Raw genomic sequence first — 22,306 nt, 5'->3', positions numbered from 1 at the left:
ACCTGGCAGCAAGCCAAAAGGTTTGTTGTTTTTTTGGGTTTTTTTAATTAAATAAATCTGTTATTATTTTGCAACTAGGAAACACCATGGGAGTTTTGTGCTGAGTGTAAAATAGAAAAAAGGAGGAAGTAACAATGATTAACCGAAATAGAAAATCAACACCTTCAGTACTGGCAACATCCTAATGCAAAATTTGCATAAAAAGCTAACAAAATTGGGGAACAAAAGAGAGAGAATGAGAGAGAAAAGTGACCTCTGATGCTATACCAACATGCATGCCCTGCTGGAAGGCTCTCGGGGTCTTGGGTGATGTTGAAGGCTCTGTCTAGAGCTGAACAGTATCTGCATCTTGCACTGTATCACCCTTGCCTTGGGACACACCTGTGACCCTTCTTTCTGTGACAGACACGTCAGTGTCCAATGTTCCCTTCTGTTCAAATGCTTCAGTGTGCCTTCAGTGCTTCAGCTTGAAGCACAGGGACTTGGTGGGGGTGCTGAGGTGTAGCATCATTCGAGTGCAGTTAAGTGTGCAAATGTTAAACTGCACAAAGCCAGAGCAGGGTCAGGGGAGCCAAACCTGGTGCAGTTTTATCTACTCATCTGTACCATACATGCATGCATAAACCCAGTTTTTGTTGGAGATTCATGATCTCCAAAGCCTCAGTCAAGTGGGTTTGTTTCAGAAGGAAATAGCTGAGTTAAGAGAAAGCTTCAGAGTTCATTAGCTGTGACTAACACTAACACTGCAGGATCAGGACCCAAAACTACGTTGTAGAGCAGGCTGATATGACAGTGTTAAAATTCTCATGATGTCATGAGATAGAAGAAAAATAGAGATGGATGCAACTGCAAGAAAAGCCTAGTTAGTTCAAGAACCACTGTGCATCTCTAGAAAGCATGTGAGTTGCTTCCAAGATAGAAATGTTTGGCTTTAATGTCTCTGATGTCATACTTTGACAATTCATCTCTGTCAAGCTAGGCACCCACAGTTCATTTCTATGTGCATTAGAGAGTATTTTATCCAAATAAAACTAGGATTCCAGGCAATGGCTGCTGACTTACCACCTCAGCAGGCTTAAAACGTTTTATTTTAGGAGAAACAGATAGAATTCTGTGATACAGAATTCTCTGATATGCTAAGCTTTGAAAATCAGTGAAAAAGAGCTCTGAAAGAGCTGGAGCACTCCTTCAAAAAGACAATGGAAATATCTAAATTTTGTTCCTGAGTTGTCTGGACAAACAGATCTGAATCAATTGACAAATTTCAATATTGTCCATTTTAACCACATGCTCATGAAATTAGGAGAAAGTGAGAGAAGAAAGGATGTAATTGTCCATATTTTAAACTGTGACATTTTTAACAGAGGAAGGAATTATTGCAGACTGAGCATGTCTTTCCAATATGGAAGGTAGAACTCCTAGAGAATAACTCTAGGCCTTGCAGATGAAATTTGACTTTTCCATGCTTTAACTACAGCTGGCATTTACAGCCGGGGGAAGAAGAAGGAAAAAAGGCAATACTCAGAGTGATGATATTTGTCATCCCAAGTCACCATTACATGTGCTGGAGCCCTGTTTTCCTGTAGATGGCTGCTTGAGCATGGGAAGTAGGGAATGAATTCCTTGTTTTGCTTTGCTTGCATGTGTGGCTTTTGCTTTACCTATTGAAGTCTATATATCTCAACCCACAAGATTTCTCACTGCTAATCTTCCCAGTTCTCTAGCCCCCAGCCTGACAAAGCAGAAGTGAGTAATCAGCTGTCTGGAGCTTAGTTGCAGACTGGAGTTAAACTATGACAAGGATTATTATATTCTAGTCACAAAGAGAAATTTGGGATATTTTTCTTGTTTATCCAGTACACCACGAGGTATTTGAAAGTTTTATGTTTTATTTTGTGCTTAAACTTGAAGGATTTTTAATCATTGTTTTTAAACATTGAATTTTTAGTCACTTTATAAAAATAGCCAATCTTAACACTTACCATGTTCAGCTTTAAAGCCACTTATGAAGTAATCACAGTAGACTGTCTCATTTTGTTTCTGCTGTAAAGCACTAGAAAATGTCTTGTTGAGTTAAATGCATGAACAAATATTTTTATAGCCCAAAGCACTTATTCAATTCAAGAACTTCAGTGTTGCCTTAGGCAGGGTCTTTAGCAGTTTTAAAAACACATTAGGTTTCCCTAGTTGTATTATAGCGCAATTGTATTTAAAATCTAGGATTTAAAAAAAAAAATAGAAAAGAGATGGAAATATAAAACCTATTCTAAATGTATAACCTGCTGTCTTAGTTCATTATTTCTTCTCCTTATTTAATGTTCTCTCCCTTGGGCTGATTACCCCAAGGGACACATTCAGACCACTGCCTTTCTTTCTGCCATGTAATCATGAGAAGAGTGGCATGGGAAAGCTCTTGCAAGAGTAGAGACTGAAAGAGCAATGTTTCATTCAGAAAAAAAGAAAGACAAAATGAGCCATGATGGAGAAGGCAGCTAAGGAACTTGAATTAATCTTTTTCCATAATAGAGAAATAAAGAACCTTCAGTGAAATGGAAAGGTAGGAAAATCAATACTTAGAAGTGAAAACATTTCCTACATAATTAGCGGTAAAGCTCTGCTAGAAAGTATTGTGGAAACTAAGAGTTTATCAAGGTCAGTGACAAGCAAGCATATGCAGAAAAAGGAATAGAGATTCTTGTACTTGAGCACAACTGCTGTCTTTGAAGAGTAAACTCTTTTTCTGGGAGAAGGGAAGGAGTCAGGGTCATTGAAGTTCTGCAGGAAAACTTGCACAACGTGGCTAGCATGCTTTGTGGGTGAGTCAACTTGCAAATGTAGAAAGGATCCATGACTGACCTAAACTCTCAGCTTTGTTAGTACATCCTATAAAAAAAATTAAATTGGCTTAAATTTTGTCTTAAATAGTAAGAATAATGAGCCAGTAGTATTTATTTCTGCTTGCATGTTGTGCATGCTTTTATACCTTTAAGCACACAGAGTCTTCTGAGATAGCTCACAATGAGATTATTGACATGTATATGTTTTCTGACCCAGACACTTTGATTATACAACTTGTGGTCATGAGTCAGAGTTCTCACATCCTGAGAAAGGAACTTTTTCTGGCTTTTTTTCACAGTGTTGTGCTGTTTTTCCCACTGTTTCAATTAATTCAGTGGAAACTAGGTGAGCTTAACACAGAATTCCACATCAGTTAAGTCTTGAGGAAAACATTTTAGAATGATATGCAGAATGCTACATACTGTTCATCTGCAACACAAAATTGCTATCATTGTAATAACATTTGATTTCTTGAGAGTATGCATAATTTAGAAAATCATAAATCTTTGCATGCAAGTGCCATTGTGTCAAAAATCTTTAAACTTTTAAAGACCATATGTTTTTATTCCCTATTATGAACCTGGTCTCACATTGGTCTAAATTTAAGCACAATGAGAAATTTTGCTTCAGCTCATTCGTGGGAGAGATAAAATATTATTTAACAGTTTTAGAAAAACCTCGTTTTTTCCCGTCTTGTTTTCCTGTAGTTGTCTGTAATTTGCGTGCATTTTCTAAGATCAGTATGTAAACATTCTGTGTCTTTTCAGTTTAACACAATGAAAAGATACTAAGATCATTACTAAAATGTATGCTAACACTTGGCACTTTATGTTGATGTAACATGACTTTATTTTTAGGTATATTTATGATAAGGTCGTGTCATTCTACTAAATTCACTAGCTGTCTGTGTTTGTTGAGTGACAGGAGAATCAAAGGCATTGTCATGCAGCATTATGATAACACGGTTGTTCCAATATGAAATATTTGGCTAATTTAGTGTGTGTACTACCTTTATTAAAACACAAGAAGTAGACATCATGCCTGACTTCAAAAACAAACAGCAGACATGCTTTATGTTCAGTACTTGGTGTCAAGTCACAGGCACTTGTCTAAGGGTAAAGGCACAACATAAAATTGTTTTTCCTATTGTGATCAATGACAATATGATGAGAGACAAACTCCACAGCTTTTATATCCTCTGAATGTTCCTGCTGACTTCAGTGCTAAGTATTCCACTAATAGGAAATAAGTGAACTGGGAGCTGATTCTGAAATTTAGGGGCAGTTCCTCAGCTAATAGAAATCACAAGTAGCTCTGAAGTCCATGAAAACTTCCAATTCAAATCCTGATTTCTGAATTCAGAAAAGAATGACATCCAATATAATATTATTAATTGCAGCAGTAGTAATAGTCGTAGACGTAGCAACTACTGTTGCCATTGCTATTCCTATTACTACTAACCCTGCATTGCCTTACTTTAAGATTGTAAAGGCTATTAAGAAAAGTACTAAGGTACCAAATTAAAACATCATTCAGTTTATAAAATTTTGTACTTGCTTAATTGAAGATACAGGACTGTTATGCAGGAAATTTAAGTTTATGGCAATAATCTCGCTTTTTTGTATAAAGTTTGTTTGTTCACCACCTTGCAGAGGTCTGTCTCACAAAGTAAAACCTGCTGGATTAAGTTGTTAATTAAAACTTTGTGATGGGGGAAAATCTAGGATAAAAATGGCACTAAGAGATAAAGAGTAAACAGATCCAATTCCACTCACACCAAGGTCACAAAGTGACTTGTGCAACAGAAACGCAAAGAAAATAGGAAGGCTGTATATTTTAAGGCACGTTCCTGCAATCTGATATTTTTGTACTATGTCAGAACACGATTCCAAACACCACATGGTTACAACGTGGAGTTTTGATGCTGGAATCGTGACATCACCATCAGAAGCACATGTGTGATAATTTATTTTATATCTTACTCTGCATAACTTTTCACGGTGGACTGTAGGTGAACACTGCCTCGATACAGCTTAAAAAGCCTGAGATGAAAATCTTACAGGATGAAACATAAAGTAACCAGTAAGTAGCAGAGGAGGTATGGATAAGGCTCCCTAGCTTTGAGGTGCTCCTTCATGTAAACATTAACCCTTTGTTACCTTATCCATTGGGGTCAGTCCCATTTTGACCCATCTGGTTTATCCTGAGGGATCTGTACCTCCATTTATCCTGCCTCATATCTTTACTTCCTCTGATGGCTGTTCACTCACCGATTTACAGGATGCTGGCACCAGGTTCCAGCATGCCCCAGTGAAAGGCTGCATCAACCAGATGGAAAGTCTCTTGGCAAACAAGTTCTTACTCACTTGGTCAAGTGGATCCCATTTCTTGCCAGCCCCCATACCTAAACCAGGACAGACTGTCAAGTTACCTGGGGTAGAACATTTAGAGTACCCGAGGATCTGGAGTAAAAGATGGCAAAAGCTCAATAGCAGCTTTATAATACAGCATAATAGCAGCAGTTATAATACAATCACCTCTTCAGCCTCTAATTTCTGGTGGAAATTAGCTGAAAAACAGGAGAAAACAGCAATCTGAGATTTTTTTGAATTCTAAAAAGGAAATGTAGAAAGATGAACTATTTTAAAATGCAGTCCAAGTTGTTTAGCTGATAAAAGGCATGAGTACATTCTCTGTTGATTTGAAACAGGTCACTGAAGTGCAATGAGTCAGGGTAAGAGCTGCACTTCTCATTCTGTGGGATGCTGACCTAATTAGAGAAAAATGCTACAGTGTTTGAGATACTTTTAGGCTGTAGATTGGTTTAGAGATACCTTACTGCGTTCCCTAATTTTCTCTGAGTTTTTGGCTTTCATGCTAAATTAGCCCAGTCCTGGGTCACTGCTAAGTGAGGCATTTTGGAACAATTTCTTAAGGTGAAGCCACGTCAGAATTGTCTATGTTACGTCTCGTAGATGTTTTTGAAGTCAGAATTATCACCTTTAGGTCCTTTCAGAAGTGTTCACTGAAAGAGAGTAAAAAATAATAATTTACAAATGACAAAAATTAATTTTATTGCATTTATCATGTACAATTTTGTTAATGCTAGTTCTGTTTCTCAAAACAAGCCAAATACATTCTGGTATTCCAATTAATTGTACCCAGAGGTGGACATAGGTACATGTAGATGACTGCCAGCACAGAAATCCTAATCTCTCCTTTTCCTCACTCAAGCATAGCCCTCAATTTCTTTTTATGGGACAGATTTCTACAAAAGCTCTCTTCTTCATGGCTTGTCTTCTCTCTATTCTGATGTTGCCTGTAATTTCTATGTGGCACAGTTTGCTGCCTTCCAGTGAACAATAAAAATATTCAGTTTTCAGGTTTTGCAGAATCCTTCTAGCTGATTAAAAATCAGGACAACATGTGCTATAACCCTGAGATCCTGCACAGCCCTCACATTTGACAGGTTTGATTCTCAAGTACCATGTGCCTATTAAGTTCTATTAATTTCCAGCTGTGAGGTGAGAAAGGTGGTGGTTAGTAAGGACCAATGTCTTCTCTATTGTAAATTGGTAGTCTGCTCTAGTATAATTTTAACAGTATTTGTCTGACAGAATCAGTTAGGTTGGAAAGAAGCCTCTAAGCTCATTGAGTCAAACTTTTGACTGAACACCATCGTGTCAACTAAACCACAGCACTGAGTGCCATATCCAGTTGTTTCTTGAGCACCTCCAGGGATGGGGACTCCACTGTGTGTCTGGTACAATCAAACTTGAATGAATGACCTGATTGAATAAAGGTCTCAAGGATAGTTCTGCACAAATCCAAACATTTATTTTAAGAGAAATCTTACTGTGAAATTCAAAGCTATTCATAATGTCAATAGAAAATTACATGGGAAAATACTTGTGAAACATACAGAATATATCAAATCTAATAAATATAATAGAAAAGAGTTTTAATCCAATTAAGCAATCAGAGTAACATATAAAAATAAATTACCGGTTCTGCTTCTAGTCATAGATATCATCTATGTTTAGATATCTTATCTCAATAATCTTTTCATCTGAATTTTAAAATAACTGCATATAGAGAAAAAGAATTTATAAGATTTGCTTATGAATTTTCAGTTATTTTGATACTATCAGGACTTCTTTTGATGTCATCTGCAAATTCCCTCACTAACAGATTAAACTCAAGCCTGAACCTCAGCTGACACATCTTAGTTAATTTATACCATATGAATTTACACTGTGAATAATCTAATATGCTCTTTTATTAGCCACTAATTATATTTTTAGTTCAAAGGAATCAGCCTTTAATACAGTATAAAAATATAAACACTAGAAAACTTACTATGGCACTTGCAAGTACCAATTATGAGAGTTTGGCTGATAACCTTTTATAGTGCCTATTATCTTGGTATGCAATTGCTTCCCAGGGAAATCACACCTGCCTCAAAATGTGCCAAGATTCTTTGTTTTCCTGGGCTGCTTTGAAAGCAGCGTGGGCAGCAGCGAGAGAGAAGTGGTTCTGCCTCTCTACCCTGCTGTTATGAGACCCCACCTGGGGATCTGTGTCCAGCCCTGGTGTCCCCAGCACAGGAAGGACATGGACCTGTTGGAGCACGTCCAGAGGCAGTGCTCCAGGATGATAAGAGGGGTGGAACTTCTCCTTTGAGAAATGGCTGAGTTATGGTTCTTCGGTCTGGGGTAGAGAAGGCTCCAGGGAGACCTCATTTTAGCCACTCAATAATTAAACAGTACTTATAAGAAATATGGTGATCAACTTTATAACAGAGGGTGTCACAATAGGACAAGGGGTAATGGTTTTAAAGAAAAGAAGGGTAGGTTTAGACTAGATATAAGGAAGAAAATTTTTACAAGAGTGGTGAAACACTGGAACAGATTGTCCAGAGAGGTGGCAAATGTTCCATCCCTGGAAACATTCATGGTCAGGCTGGATGGGGCTCTGAGCATTGAGATCTAGTTGAAGATATCACTGCCTATTGCAACGGGTGTTGGACTGGATGACCTTTAAAGGTCCCTTCCAACCCAAACTATTTTATCATTCTACAATAAATGTGCAGCTTTACTGAATGCTATTGACTCACCTGGCTGGAGACAGAGCTAATAAAAGAAGGAATATGTTCTGGAACAGAGCTACACCTACTTTTTGGTAATTGACAGATTGCTCAACAAAACCCTTCACAGATCTTGAGTTTAATTAGGACACACAATTTTGCAAACAGAGGCAGCACTGCAGATGGTTTCTGTCAAGTTTCAGTGTCTGGGTTGGGAGTTAGGTATGAATTTGTCAACTGGAAGCCAGCTCCAGTTTTACTAGTGATGAGAGATGCAAACACATCTGGAAGGGAATAATCCTGTTTCACAACTGAAAGATGAGCAGCCTCTCTCCCACAACCATTTACTTGTGGAGTTTGACTGGACTTAGTGAAACTTGTGAGATGCATTAGGGAATGGGCTCAGCCCAAAAATGTTGGAAAAGAGAAAAGAAAAAAAAAGGTGGTGAGAGAATTTTTACAAGGGCATAAAGCAATAGAAGAGAGAGTGGCTTTAATCTGAAAGAGGGTCGGGTTAGATTAGATATTAGGAAGAAATTCTTTACTGTGAGGGTGGTGACATAGTGGAACATGTTGCCCAGAGAAGTTGTGGATGCACCATCCCAGGAAGGTTGGATGGGCCTTTGATGAACATGGTCTAGTGGACAGTATTGCCACCCTGAGTAGAGAGTTTGGAACAAAATAAGATTTAAGGTCACTTCCAATCCAAACTATTCCATGATTTAATAAATCTATGAGTAATACTAAGATGCAGAACATGCTTAGAATGCATTTAAACTAATATTTCTGTACTTGAGAAATTACTTCATTTCATATTATAGGAATTTATTCTGAACAATTGTCTGATATGTAACAGAAATAAAATCCTGGGCCTAGTCAAGTTATTGGGACTGCATGGAGACTATCATAGAATTATAGAAAGTTTAGGGTTAGAAGGAATACAATAACTTGCATTTAAATTCAAATGTCATAATTGTGGGGCAGTGCAACTGCAAGCATTTATAAAACTAACCTCCAGTACCATCAGTTCTGGTGTGGTAGCAAAAATATCCCACTCTCCTCGACACAGATCAGAAAGCAAAGACATTCACTCAGCAGCTGGCTTTTCTGGTACTTGTTGCCAAAGAGATGGCACAACTAACAGCTTCTGGGTTCTGTTCCAGCTTTTATGAGACACTGTTCTCTAATGTTCTTTAAAACTGGTAAAACAACATACTTTGCCTAATCTCATTCTCTGAAATAGATGAACTATTTTGTCTGAATGTTTTGAATAAAATTCTGTCTGATGCATAAACCTACTGTGTAAAATTTCAGTGCAAACATTTCACTTTTGGCCAAGTCATAAGCAATTTAAAAGAATGCCAGACATCTTTAACTTTATAGGGTAAGTTGTCAGCTGAAATGCTACAGTCACACCCTCCACCCACGTACACAGACGTGTATATATACACAGACATATCATCAGCCATACAGCAAAAAGAAATTGTTTGGATTCCGTGCTGCATTTTTTTCCCAAACCATTTAAAACTTGTGATTGTTAAGATTGCAAACTCTGAGCTTCACTGCCTTGCAAAGCTGTGACTATGATGGAAAAAGGCATGAAAAATAAAACGGGCAAATTTCCAGTCAAAAAGTATGTCTCTTGTAATAGAGTTTGAAACTGCACTTTATCAAATATTTGCTATTAAGCATGCAGGTTTATAAAATGCCCTAACAATCTGTACTTATATTATTGTGGGGTAATATACTTACAGCTATATTCTGTTTTCATTCTGAGCTCAAAAAAGAATAATATTATGTTTGTAAAGCAATATTTTTCAGAAGCTGTCTGCATATTTCAGCACTACAGTATTATACCTAGATGAAAGAAAAAAATTATTTGAATAACCCTTTACCAGTATTTTATAATCACAAAAACTAGAAAATACATCATAAAGAAATAATAAGCTTGAACATTTATCTTTGAAGAAGTCTGTGACTGTTTTCCTGAAGGGGCCAAGAAATTAAAATGTATACTAATAATTTCTATTTAATATTAATCTTTAATGACATGCTTCACTGAGACTTTCCTTTTCTAAACAGGAATGTGTGTAGGATTTGCTACACACATTTGTAGTATACTCAGACATTTGTTTTGATATAAATATGCATTAAGTACAAAACAAAATAAAAAATATGCTTCTTCATTTTCCACCTCTTAGATTCATCCTTTGAATCGAACATGAAAGTCAGCCTTTTACTAGATAAGGAAAAGAACGTGGCTTGAGTGCATGCATATCTATACAGACACTTGGTTGCAAGGGGCTTCCTACCTCCCTGTGTTCAGGCTCTCATGACAATAGACATCATGTCACACTATCCCATTTTTGTTACCCACTATCTGTCATAAATCCAATGTGTATTCATTTTGATGTTCCAAGCAAGGTGTGAATTGCAATTTCCCACAAAATCCATCTCTAAAGACTCTTCAACTCAGTGTTTTCCTTCCTGCAAAATGCTGTGGAATCCTAATTGCTAACTCTAGAACTGACATATGAATCTCAGTCAATGAAAAGAAGCTCTTGTTGTTTTCTCTTTACAGGTATTTCTGGGCATGCTACTGTGCTGTTGTGGCCCCAGTAGCTTTCCTTCTTATTTATGATATTGTAGTTAGCACTTCCAGGCAGACAGCTGTATAATAAGTCTGCTATTGACCTAGAACAAAAAGTTCATACCATCTGTTATCTTGCAGTATAAAAACTGGTCATGATTTCATTTGAACTAGTCTTCTGTTTCTTTCTGAGGTGTGCTTAGAAGCTTAAAATTTGAGATCCTGGGAAGTTTTAGCTGTAGTCATTATTCAGAGAAAAGGAAAAGAATATGCTCAAATTCTTTATAAACTTACGTTAAACCCTGTTTCATAATTGTATTTTAGATTATGTCACTGAAACCTTTCTCATCTGCCTTTCTAATTTGCATATTCCTTGAGTTTTAGATGTGCTCTGTATTATGTACAAAACATTAATATGCTGTCAGTACTCCCATAAATTAATAATTCTCAAGCCCCAAATGTCTTGCTGACAGGAATTTTATTAATTTCAGCTTATTAATATTGATGGATCATATTCATTTTCCAGGAAGTGTTTTTATTTGACACAGTATTCTATTTGAAGCCTCTAATCTACAATATTGGAGATTTGAAACTCTGATTACAGATATAAGATTTAAAAGTGTCCATATGACCATTAAAAATATTTTAGACTTCTTAGAAAGAAGCAAAATTTTAAAAACCCTCAAAAACAAAAATAAACAAATAAACAAACAAAATAAATCCCAAAACAAACACAGACCAGAAATATAGTTAGCATTTGAATTGTTAATAAGCTTTCCTCTTTAGGATTGCTTCCTTCTCTCTATAGTTTTAAGTACTGTCTGAAAGACTTGTTTGTGACCCTGAAAATAGTAACTCTTTAGTTGGAAAAGAAAACCAAAAAAGCTAAAAGCTGAAATATCGGTGTTCTCTCTTATAACCAGAGTAAAAAACAACCCATAAGAACATTTAATAGAAACAAAAGTATTGCAAAGACCAAAAAAAGTTTCTTTTTCTAAAGCTGAGTCACTTGCAACGTGAGTTCTGGAGAAAAGCAAACCCGACACAGTAGCTGTGTACTGCAGTGAAATATCAGCATTAATTTAGCTGCAGTAAGGTTTCCACAGATGAGGGAGCTGGGGACAGACTATTTCTAGTTGCAGTTTCTGCCTCCTGTGCTCCATTAAGGTGCTCTGCTGTGCTGTGTTGTAGAGTTCTGCATCTGCCTTACTTGAAGGTCTCATCTTTCCACATAACAGATTTTGTCAGCTGAGACCTGTGCTAGCTGTGAACTACTTTAAACTTCATTTTTGTTGGTCTCTCTGGCCATTGGTGCAGAGGAGTGTGCAAAAGATAACAACTTGCTTTGATAAGCGTGACTTTTAGGGAACTGAAGGGGAAAGGAAAGGAAAGGAAAGGAAAGGAAAGGAAAGGAAAGGAAAGGAAAGGAAAGGAAAGGAAAGGAAAGGAAAGGAAAGGAAAGGAAAGGAAAGGAAAGGAAAGGAAAGGAAAGGAAAGGAAAGGAAAGGAAAGGAAAGGAAAGGAAAGGAAAGGAAAGGAAAGGAAAGGAAAGGAAAGGAAAGGAAAGGAAAGGAAAGGAAAGGAAAGGAAAGGAAAGGAAAGGAAAGGAAAGGAAAGGAAAGGAAAGGAAAGGAAAGGAAAGGAAAGGAAAGGAAAGGAAAGGAAAGGAAAGGAAAGGAAAGGAAAGGAAAGGAACAAAAGAAAGAAATTTTTGGTGAAAGAAAAGGAGTGGTAAGGGAGATGTGATTGAAATGACACAAGGCTCATGTTCCAAGAGCTATTCAAGACAAATAGGAAAAAGGTAACACTGATGTTTCTGTCAAGCTTTCTCACCTGACCCTTTCATAAGCCTTTTTACTTTCCCAGCAAAGATCCAGAACTCTCAGAACAGGTCTCAAAGCTGGAGTATAAAATCCGGGTCCAAAAATACGGCGTGGTGTCTGTAATCATAATAAACATTGCTAAATTCTGTTGCTTTTCCTTCCTGCAATGGCATGTAAAAGTAACAGTGGACAGAGTGGTCTTTCCTTCCCATAGTTTTATTGCTAGTTAAGCTTATTTTCTAACATAAGTCTGGATTACTGTTTTCTGAAGTCATAGCATTTTTTTTTAATATAATATAGTCCTTGGATTATGCAAAGTGCCTTTTTTTTTTTTTTTTTTGCAGTATGTTATTTTCCTGCCTTTCAGATTTTTCTGATTAGTCCATAATATTAATATGTAACAAGCTAGGCTGAATGCCTCAGCTTGTGAGGGCAAAACTGGAAATAAAGGTTTCAGTCCAGAAGCCTCAGCTACTGCTTGTTGTAGTGTAGCATCTGCATAAACATGTCATGATCACAGTTATTCAGCAGAGAAAAGAGCTATTTGGTGGGCAATCAGTAATAACTGCTATTACACCTAAACTGCTGATTGACCTGGCAGCACAGGTTTCAAAGGAGCCACCTTGGATGATGTCTCTCCTTCTGCCATGCTGGGAGAACTTAGAGGAGCTCTTGGTAGATGCTACGGGACTCCAAACCAGCTACTGGGAATTTTCACTCTTGATTCTGGACAAAGATAATTTTTATGGGCAGTAACTCCTCCTTCTTAAGCAGTGCAATAACTCTCTCTACTTGAGCTTCAGGTAAATTTGCAGTGGTCCACAGAAAGGGCAAAAATATGAAAGCAAGGGTCTGATCATCCCCCCATCTGTGTCCAGCCACCAGTTTCTGTGTGTTCTCTCTTACAGAGGAATTTACTTCTCTAACTGAAGAAAAACTAGAGCAGACTAGAGATAATAATAATAACAGTTGAAGCTTTCAAATAAAAATTCGGGCTATATTTTTAATGTATTTTTATTCCTCCCTCTCTCTTCTCTCTCTCTATCTGTTTAATATTGATGCATGGCTCCTGGGCTTTCACAAAACAACCTCTACCTAATAGGAAGAGTATTGTATTTTGCAACAAATGAGCTGGTAAATAGAAAATTATGCCTAGAAATTGAAACACAATAGTCTCTAAGCTCGATAAAGATGGACACTGAAATAATGCAAGCCTTTTCTTTCAGTTGCATGGCTTCTGGGTACCCTCACCCCAGTCTTCTGGGGTTTGGCATGGTTAATTTTAGCCACTCTCTGTTGCATAACCGTTCCTTTAGCTTGTGACTCTGGAGTCAACCTCAGGTCAAGCGGCATCCTGCTGGAGGCTGACATGTAAATACGAGACAGTGTTTCCTAATCCAAATTCTTTGGCAGATCACACTTTTTATTCTATCCTTCACTTCACAGTACATTACTTAATATGCAATTTATTTTTTGAAAATATCTTTGATGTTCCTTGAACACACATTATTATTTCTCACTTTTCTGCAATAAAAACAGTCCCAGTTCACTGAATAACTAGTGATGCTGTATACCTTAAATATGGTGCTGACATGTAGAACATTAAGGTATCTATTACATTAAAAGTAATTTTATCCATTAAAACAAAAAAACCCAAAATAATGCTTTAAGAATAATGGTGTATGGCAATGAAAATTAAAATTCCAATGTGTTTAATTATGATAAAACAACAGAATTTAAAAATCTAGCAAAATGCTGACAAGATCTGTTTAATCAAAAAAACTTTAGTTAAGTATGTTATTTAAACTGAAAAAGTAAAATAAGTTCTCCTACATACACCTATTCAAATACATAGGGTGACAACTGATTCCCTAATAGAGAAACAAAAGAACAAACCAATAATTTTTGAGATGAGGAATATGACAAAATAATCAAACATCTTCTGCACATAGTTAATCATCAAGAAATCAATTTTTTTTTTTAGAGTGAAGCCTTCCTGTTATTTACAAACTTAGCACATAGAAATTTCACTCAGTATGCAAGCAGAAATATCATCTTTATTTTTCTCACTGAATGTTATATAAATCATGAAATTATCATTTCCAATTTGGTAAACAGAGCAGACAGAAGTTCCTGTTGGGTGTGATTGCAAAATCGTAGGCCTCAGCCCTCTGCAGTTTTCCTGAAAGGAGAAAGTCTGAGCCCTTCTTCCTGCTGTTCCATGAGTTTTTCCTCTGTTTCTGAATAATGTTCTTAATACTTCAGGTTCTGCAGTGAGTGTGGAATAGGAGGATATGAACTGTTAGAAGATGTGGCCTTACTTAAATGCATATGGGTCTATTCAATAATAATAATAATGTATGTAACACTTTGCCTTGCTAAGAACTGACTTGCTGTTACTATTGAGAGCATTCTGCAGTTCCTGAAGTGTAAAATTCTGAAAATGATTAAGTGTTCTTTAGATGTGAATGCCTGGATTATTTCTGTTCTTTCACAAAATTTATGACAAGTGAGACTAATTCTGCTCTTGCACATTATTCAGATAGAAGAACTATACATGAAGAATCCCTCTAGCTTTAAAAGAGAATCTTCGCATTAAAGGAATTCAGTCAAAATTATTTGGTTTTATTTTGTAGGTTTTCTTCTCTATGTTCTTGATCCCCTGATTTCCTTAGAGATAACTGTACTTGTGCAAAGGTGATAATTTTTAGAGAACTTGTAGATCAGTTCCCCAAATGCTTAAATAAGTCTGAGTTTAAAACATTCCCGCCTAATAGACTGATGTGGTATATAAGTTAGGATCTGAATTTTTAATTTAAAGAAATATTTTAATTTTTGCGTCAATCCATGTTACTTCGAAGTATGTGAGAATATTTCTTCCTTAATCCCAGTAGTGAGAGAGGAAGGAGAGAGCCTTCAACTTCTTTACATTGTTTAGGTGGCTACCAGCTGCACCTTCAGTGAGATTGTCAGGTCCATCAAGTCTTAAATACCAGTTATCATAGTGCCCATCTCTGTTCCTGAGACTTAGAGCAGCACACACTTCCTGAAAGCTGGTAGCCAAGGATACTGATGTTTTCTTCCAGTGTTACAAAATACTTATAATCAAATAAAACTGGGTATGTTGAGAAGAGGGAGCATTCCACTGGGGATGGGTACAGCATGTCACAAGCATTTGTGAGACAGATCTGGGGGATGAATGCCAGAAGCATTGCTATTCCTACTTAGATCTCGAGACTGATTCCATTCCTAGCATCCACTAAGAACATTTTTAAGGACACTTGAGCATAGCACTACGCTGCCTTCTCCCTCCTTAATGCTTACTTTTCCCTTCCTCCCATGGATTTGTACATCACAAACAAGCACACTTCTCTGTACTATGCAGAGTCCTTTCTACACAGCTGTTAAGAAAACGTAGAACTGTAAAAAAGCATTTTTAAATGCTGTGGATGGGCAGTCCCAATGACAAAGGAAGACCTCATCCATCCTTGTTATGAAGCTCAGTGTTTAAACCAACATACCAATATAATGAAGTTAACTGTGTTGTTTTCCTGGGAAGATTTAGCTGAGAATGGATATAGGATGTATAAGGAAATCAATCAGACCTCTACTAAGCAATATACATGTAGATAATTTACCAGTGCTTCTCTGTATATTCTTATAAAGTACTATTACAATTAACAAATTGGGAATAACCAATTATAACATTAATAAGAATATCAGATACTTGCCATCTTGCATTTATGAATAAGGCATGTTCAATTGTTGTAGTTGCAATTATTGCCAGAGCTTAGAGACTTAAAAGACTCTTAACTTAATTAGCTTTGAAAAATCTCCAGTTGTTGACTCTAATGATCCCTTACATAAAATAGCACGCCTAAGTCTGACAAGGTATTATTTGTCTTTACAGCTGAAAAATGCTTTCAGTATATATTGGAGTTTGATTTTTTGTAAGGGTTTACGATTTTCAATTTTTTTCTGGAGGCAAGAACTGAAAATATATCTTAACAGAAATTTGTGAATATACACAATCACACAAAAAATATTTTGTTTTAGAGATTATGTGTTGCTTGACATTTTAAAGTATTAAACTGCAAAACTATTGCTTGCAGCAACTATAAATATTTCTTGCCCACTATGTTTCCATGGCAACTGTGCTAATTTATTCAGAGACCTTTGCATTATTTTAATTTAAGAGACACAATAGTATCTGTTCTAAAATTATTCCTAGATTTGACATTTTGATCCTGTCTGAAAATAAAATGTGACATGAAGTATTTTTAGACATAAACTACATTATTATACAAAGGGTGGGGAAGATGTATAAAATGTCTTGTGGTAGATTTATATCGCATAGATTTTTTTACATGTAGATAGAGATGCACACACAATTAGTTCCCAGAATAATGGCTCAGACAGAAGGTACATCTATTCTGAGTCGGTCATAGCCTCTGAGCAGAAATCACTCACACCTAGAGTCATCTCAGAGATAATACTCTTTGAACATTTTCAGCTATCATCTTGCTTTACAAGGAAAAAAAACCCATACTTTTTTTAAATTTTCAGAGCAATCTAGTCTCTGTATCACTCTTTGCCTTTGTTTTCAAGTCTCTTAATATGCACAATATCTGAGAGACTCTTCAGAGAGTAGCATTTATATAACATTTGTTTATGAAGATAATGAAATGCAACATAACAAGAAATTGTTTTACATCTGCTTGTCCTTAAGACCTGACCAACACCTGATATGGGTACAGGGGAAAATGTATAGCATGAAGATATTTATTATATTTATTTGTCTTTTCCTCATTCCTTGGGACCATTTACAACCTCAAGGGCATTCAGAAAGAGTCTTATGTCCAAAATGGAACATAGAACCAGGCTCCCTCACAGACACCTGTGTCTTATACCAAATACCTTCTGATCATAGGCTTTGAAACTTGCTTTCCCTTTTGTCTGATGAAACAGTATCCTGGGAGGGGAATATTGCAAGTTTTATGCAGCTGCTGCTTATTCTCTGTGGCTATGTAAGAGTTCAGCCTCCAAAACTGTCATTAAAAGCTTTGTGTGAGCATCAAATTCCTTTTAAAATACAGGCATTTTTCCTCTGCACACAAATAAGAGTAAATTGATAGGTGTAAAGGAAATAACTTCTAATAATACCACTTTTTATCCTGAGCTCAGAATCAAATTAAAGGATTTAAAATTTCAGTCCTTTTTTACAATCAGGGGTATAATTCTGTTTATTTCAGCTACATGAAAAGATGGATTTGATGTTGAAAACCACTGACTCTTGAGAAACCTTTATATTCATAGTTTTTGACTGCAGACAAGGATGTTTCTGAAAGACAGAATAATTTTAATTGAAAATTCAATCTGCATGTCTAATCCTGGGCTGCTGGTGACAAGTAGCTAATATAAAAAATTGTACTGGAGTATTCAAAATCCTTTCTCTAAGAAACTGTAATAAACCAGTTAAGAACTTATAAATTTCTACTTCAAGAAGATGATGAAATGTTCATCTACTGAGTTTATATGCTCTTCATATGCACATAGGTAGCTGAATTTTAAAATCTTCTTCACTTTAAATATATCAATTAGGAAATAACCTTATTATTCAAACTCCCCAACAGAAATATCGTCTTTCTGTTTAATTATTGCAACTATGCAAAAGCAGTTTCATTCAGCTAGCAAGTGAGAAAATTGCTCAGTGTGTAATTTTTCATGACTGCAGCAGTTTTAAAGATTGAACCTCCAAACACACTCCCAGTGGGCTGCATGTCTATGTGATATTAAACAATTATGAGAAATAAGCCCAGCTGCAGAATTAGATGGTAGTGTTCAACTCAGATGTTATTTGATTACTTGCATTGATGATCACAGTATAATCTACCAATCCAGCAGCAGCATTTTGTCACATATCTTGTATATGCATATGTTTAAGGGCTCTTTGTTATTTAGATGACAAACTTGTCAAGCCAAAGACTGAATATACAAGAAAGCAGCTATTGCTATGACCCTCAATTTACAGCCAGATAATTGAAACACAAAGATAATAAACAGCAAGTTTGACTCTAGTTCCTCTAAGTCTTAGTTTTCTTAAACAAATTAATTTCCTTGCTGTCTAACACTTTCTCTAGTAACTGCTTTTTCATTGTTTAGGCTGAACACTGTCTATGGATTCAGCAAATAGGAAATAATGGCAATTTCTGCCAACTGAATTAGCCTAGAAACATGTGCTGATGATTTCTAAATCAAGACTTTAGTAGCTTTATATGGACAGCTATAAAAAAAATTCACCGGAGAGCAAATAACATACAACTTTTCATGTCTGCAAGAAAAAGTTCCAGAGGTATAATTAAGTACTCAATTTTAACAGTTTTCAAAGAGTCATGGTTTAAAGTGTGGATCCATCTTGGGGCTGATGCATGTTAAAAAAAAAAACAAAAAAAAAACAACTTGAAAACCCCCTTCACTGTTCCTCTTAGACATACAGTGTATCTTAGAAGAAGGTGGCTGTTTTTCATGCTCTAGGAGCAGCTTCAGGCTTTCAGATTAAAGAGCTGGGAGATCATTCAGATAGACTATCTGGCAGGAACCATGCCCTTGTATAAAATCCTACAAATACTAACAGTATCCATTTCAAAAATTCATATATTTGCTTTAAGTATGAAGTATTTACTTCCAAGTTAACTTCATATCTCTTTAGAGGTACAAACTATTTTCAGCTTTGTGTGCCTTCAGCAGTCAGAAATAAAAAAATACCAGGTATCTGTGAAGCTGTTAGAAAGCCCTGAGCTATCACTTTACATGGGGGAATCTCAGAGACCTTCCAGTAAACACAACCACTAATGAACACAGGACCTAGTGGTCTTTAAAGCTTCCAAAATGTCCTTGATTTCCATTTAAAATAAACACGTAAGTTTTAAAAAATAATCCAGAAGAGGGACCACAGGGGGTGTCTAGTACATCCTTCTGCTCAAAATGGGAAGAACTTGGATGTCAGGTAAAGCAGCTCAGGGCTTGATCTAGTTGGGTCTTACTGATCTCCAAGGAGTGGAGACTGCTTAACTTGCCTGGACATCATGCTTCTCTGCTAGACTGTTCTCATGGAGTAAAAGCTTTTCTTTCCATTAATCCTGGACCCTTGTTTCATTCTCCTGCTATGCACCACTACAAGAAGTCTGGCTCTGTCATCTTGATCACATCACAATAGTTATGGGAGGATGCTGCTGGGTGTCCTTAAAGCCATCTCTCCAGGCTGAACGATCTTCTGTCCCTCAACTTATCCTAACAAGTCACATGTTCCTGTGAGCCTCAGCTGAGCTTGCTCCAGATTAGCTACCTCTTCCTTGAGTAGTGGAACTGCATTGGATGCAGTATCTGGCTGTGATCTAATCATCACTTCCCTCAGCCTCTTGCCTCTTGAGCTCAGCCTGGCCAAGCAGACAAGGAGGCAGATGGCTTTCATTAATTCTAGGGTGCACAGCTAGCATTCAGCATATGGAGGGTTAAGTTTTCATAAACTTTAAAACTAGTAGAAATATCGGCTGTGTTCTTGGCTGAATTAGTTTACTCAACTATTTTTCATTCAGATTTGCACTGCTGGGTTCCTTTGGCTCTGAGCTGTTTCTCTGAAGCCATCTAGAAACAAGGTGGCCAGCAGGATCTAAGTTCATTGGGGCAGCAAAAGTTTTGGCTTCAAGTGCAGCCCGTTATGGGAAACAGTAGTACCATCAGAGACTTAAAATTTTCTTTATTGAAATCTGTCAAAATCTGCTTAGCTGTGCAGAAAATAATAATGCCTGTTAAAAATTGAAGAGATTAACATATATATATATATATGCACTTGCTGTACACTGTCCCCTCATGATAATTGTCTCATTTTTTTCTGTTTTCTTCCTGCTTGATTTTTCTCCCTGTTTGATTTTTCCTCCCTTTCCCTTTCTCTTTCCTCTTCTTTTTTAATTTCCCTTTTCCTTTTGATCCAAAACAGACATTTGTCCACAGAAAGTGAACTTAGGTCTAAGATATCACATACAACACCATAGCATCCTTGCATAGTAGAGCTTTTTAAACTATTTTGAGTTGTATTCGAATTTTTTTCACTCACATATTTTGTGTGTAGAAATTGCATTACAAGGACCTATTTTTAAACAATTAACTTTACCTCTGGCCAGCTTATCTGTCAACTGAGTTCAACTGCACTGAATAATTAATTTTAGCTACATTCTGTATTGTGACAATGAAATGTCCTGAAGGTATAGTTACCAAATCTTTTTCAGATAATTCTGTTTCTCAGGTCTGCTTTTACTGAAAGACCCCCAAAAGGATGCCTTTTCTTTTGGACCAAGCAAATTTGGAGGTGCAATAATTTTCCAGGGACAACCTTAGTTGAAATTCTTCACAAAGCTCCTCATATTAATATATTCAAGTTTTATTAGAAAATTGAGACACCAATGAAGTGTACTGAGACCCACAGTTATTTTGCAAGCCATTTAACATATCAAAAAGTGTTACTCTGACTTTTAATTGATTTTCAGAGGTTTACCAGCACTTACATAAAATATTAGGGAGAGTGTTGGGCTTCTTTCCTTTAAAACAGCTGATTTACATCACTATACTGTCACTCATTTGTGAAGGTACCATTAAACCAGTGTAACTGGAAATTACTCAGGCTACATCAGTGCAACAGAATAAGGCACAGATCTTAATTCAAGGTCTTTTAGATGTTTCATTGCACAAAACGTGTATGAAAAAATAACACGTGAAATAAAAGCTAGCATGTGTACTGATCAATTTTAAGTCATGGAAGATACTAAAAAACACAGAAGGAGGTACAGGTTGTGCTGTCTGTGCTGTCAGGGCTATCATAGCTCCCTGCAGCAGAGAAGAGATGCTCCCAGGGGATGATGATGCTAGCTGGCAGCTGTCTTTCAGATGACCAACAAAGACGTCAGTCAGATGCTGCTTTGAACAGGAGACGGTCTGGCCCATTTAAGAAAAGATGATTCATAATTGCAAAGGCCTTTAAGTCACTCCTGACATGGTAAGCTACAGAAGTCAGTATTACAGCTGATATCAGCCATGAGAAGGAAGTATTGAAGAATATCTCATGTTTTACCTGCTCATATTTTGAAGATATTTGCAAGCACTAACATTTCTTCTTTTTTTTTTTTTTTTTTTCCAATTTTTGAGACCAATGTAATTGCGTCTTGAGGGGTAAAAATGTTTTAATCGTGCACCAGAGACTAGAAAATGAAAAGCACAACGAATTACTAGCCTTTTTAAACACAAACTTTATAAGTTTATTTATAAAATTTGTATTAAAAGAGTAAGAGAGCATGGCTATAAGCAAGGTTTACATACCTGCACTAATCCCCCTTATAGTCTGAACACCATTGTAGTGATCAGCTTTAGACTCACAGACGCTCACTACAAAGGCTTGTGGAAGGGTATTTATTCCTGTGATAGTAATGCCAAAGTGATTTTTGCTTTCATATATTCTTCATATATTTGAAGCTCTGTAGACAATTGTTGTATAGTTACATAGCTCCTAGCCAACGCCAGTATTTTCCCTGTCCTGATAGGCAAACAAACCACACTCCAAAGGTCACAATCCTAAACCTGCTTTTCTGGGAACCGAGGAACCACTACTCTCCCAAAACAATTTCTCATCAACAACCAGCAGAAGGGAGCTCTGGAAGAGAGTTTAACCAAGAGGTGAAATGACCTTATAATCTATGCTTCTAATTTGTGATTCTTGTCAATTATACTAATTTGCTAAACTTATAAAACTGTACTCGTGCTGTGGGGTGGGCATTTTTCCATTCTTGCCCCTGGAGGCCTCCAATTAAAGACTAGCTTTTATATTACTTCCTGTATTAATATTATTTTGAAAGCATGTTTTTTTATTCTTAGATCTTTAAGGCATCAATTCTTCCTTGAGTGTTCTTTAGCATGTACTGG

The sequence above is a fragment of the Sturnus vulgaris genome, chromosome 4 (assembly GCF_052056855.1).
Source record: "Sturnus vulgaris isolate bStuVul1 chromosome 4, bStuVul1.hap1, whole genome shotgun sequence".
NCBI lineage: Eukaryota > Metazoa > Chordata > Aves > Passeriformes > Sturnidae > Sturnus > Sturnus vulgaris.
This window is presented reverse-complemented; position numbering follows the sequence as displayed.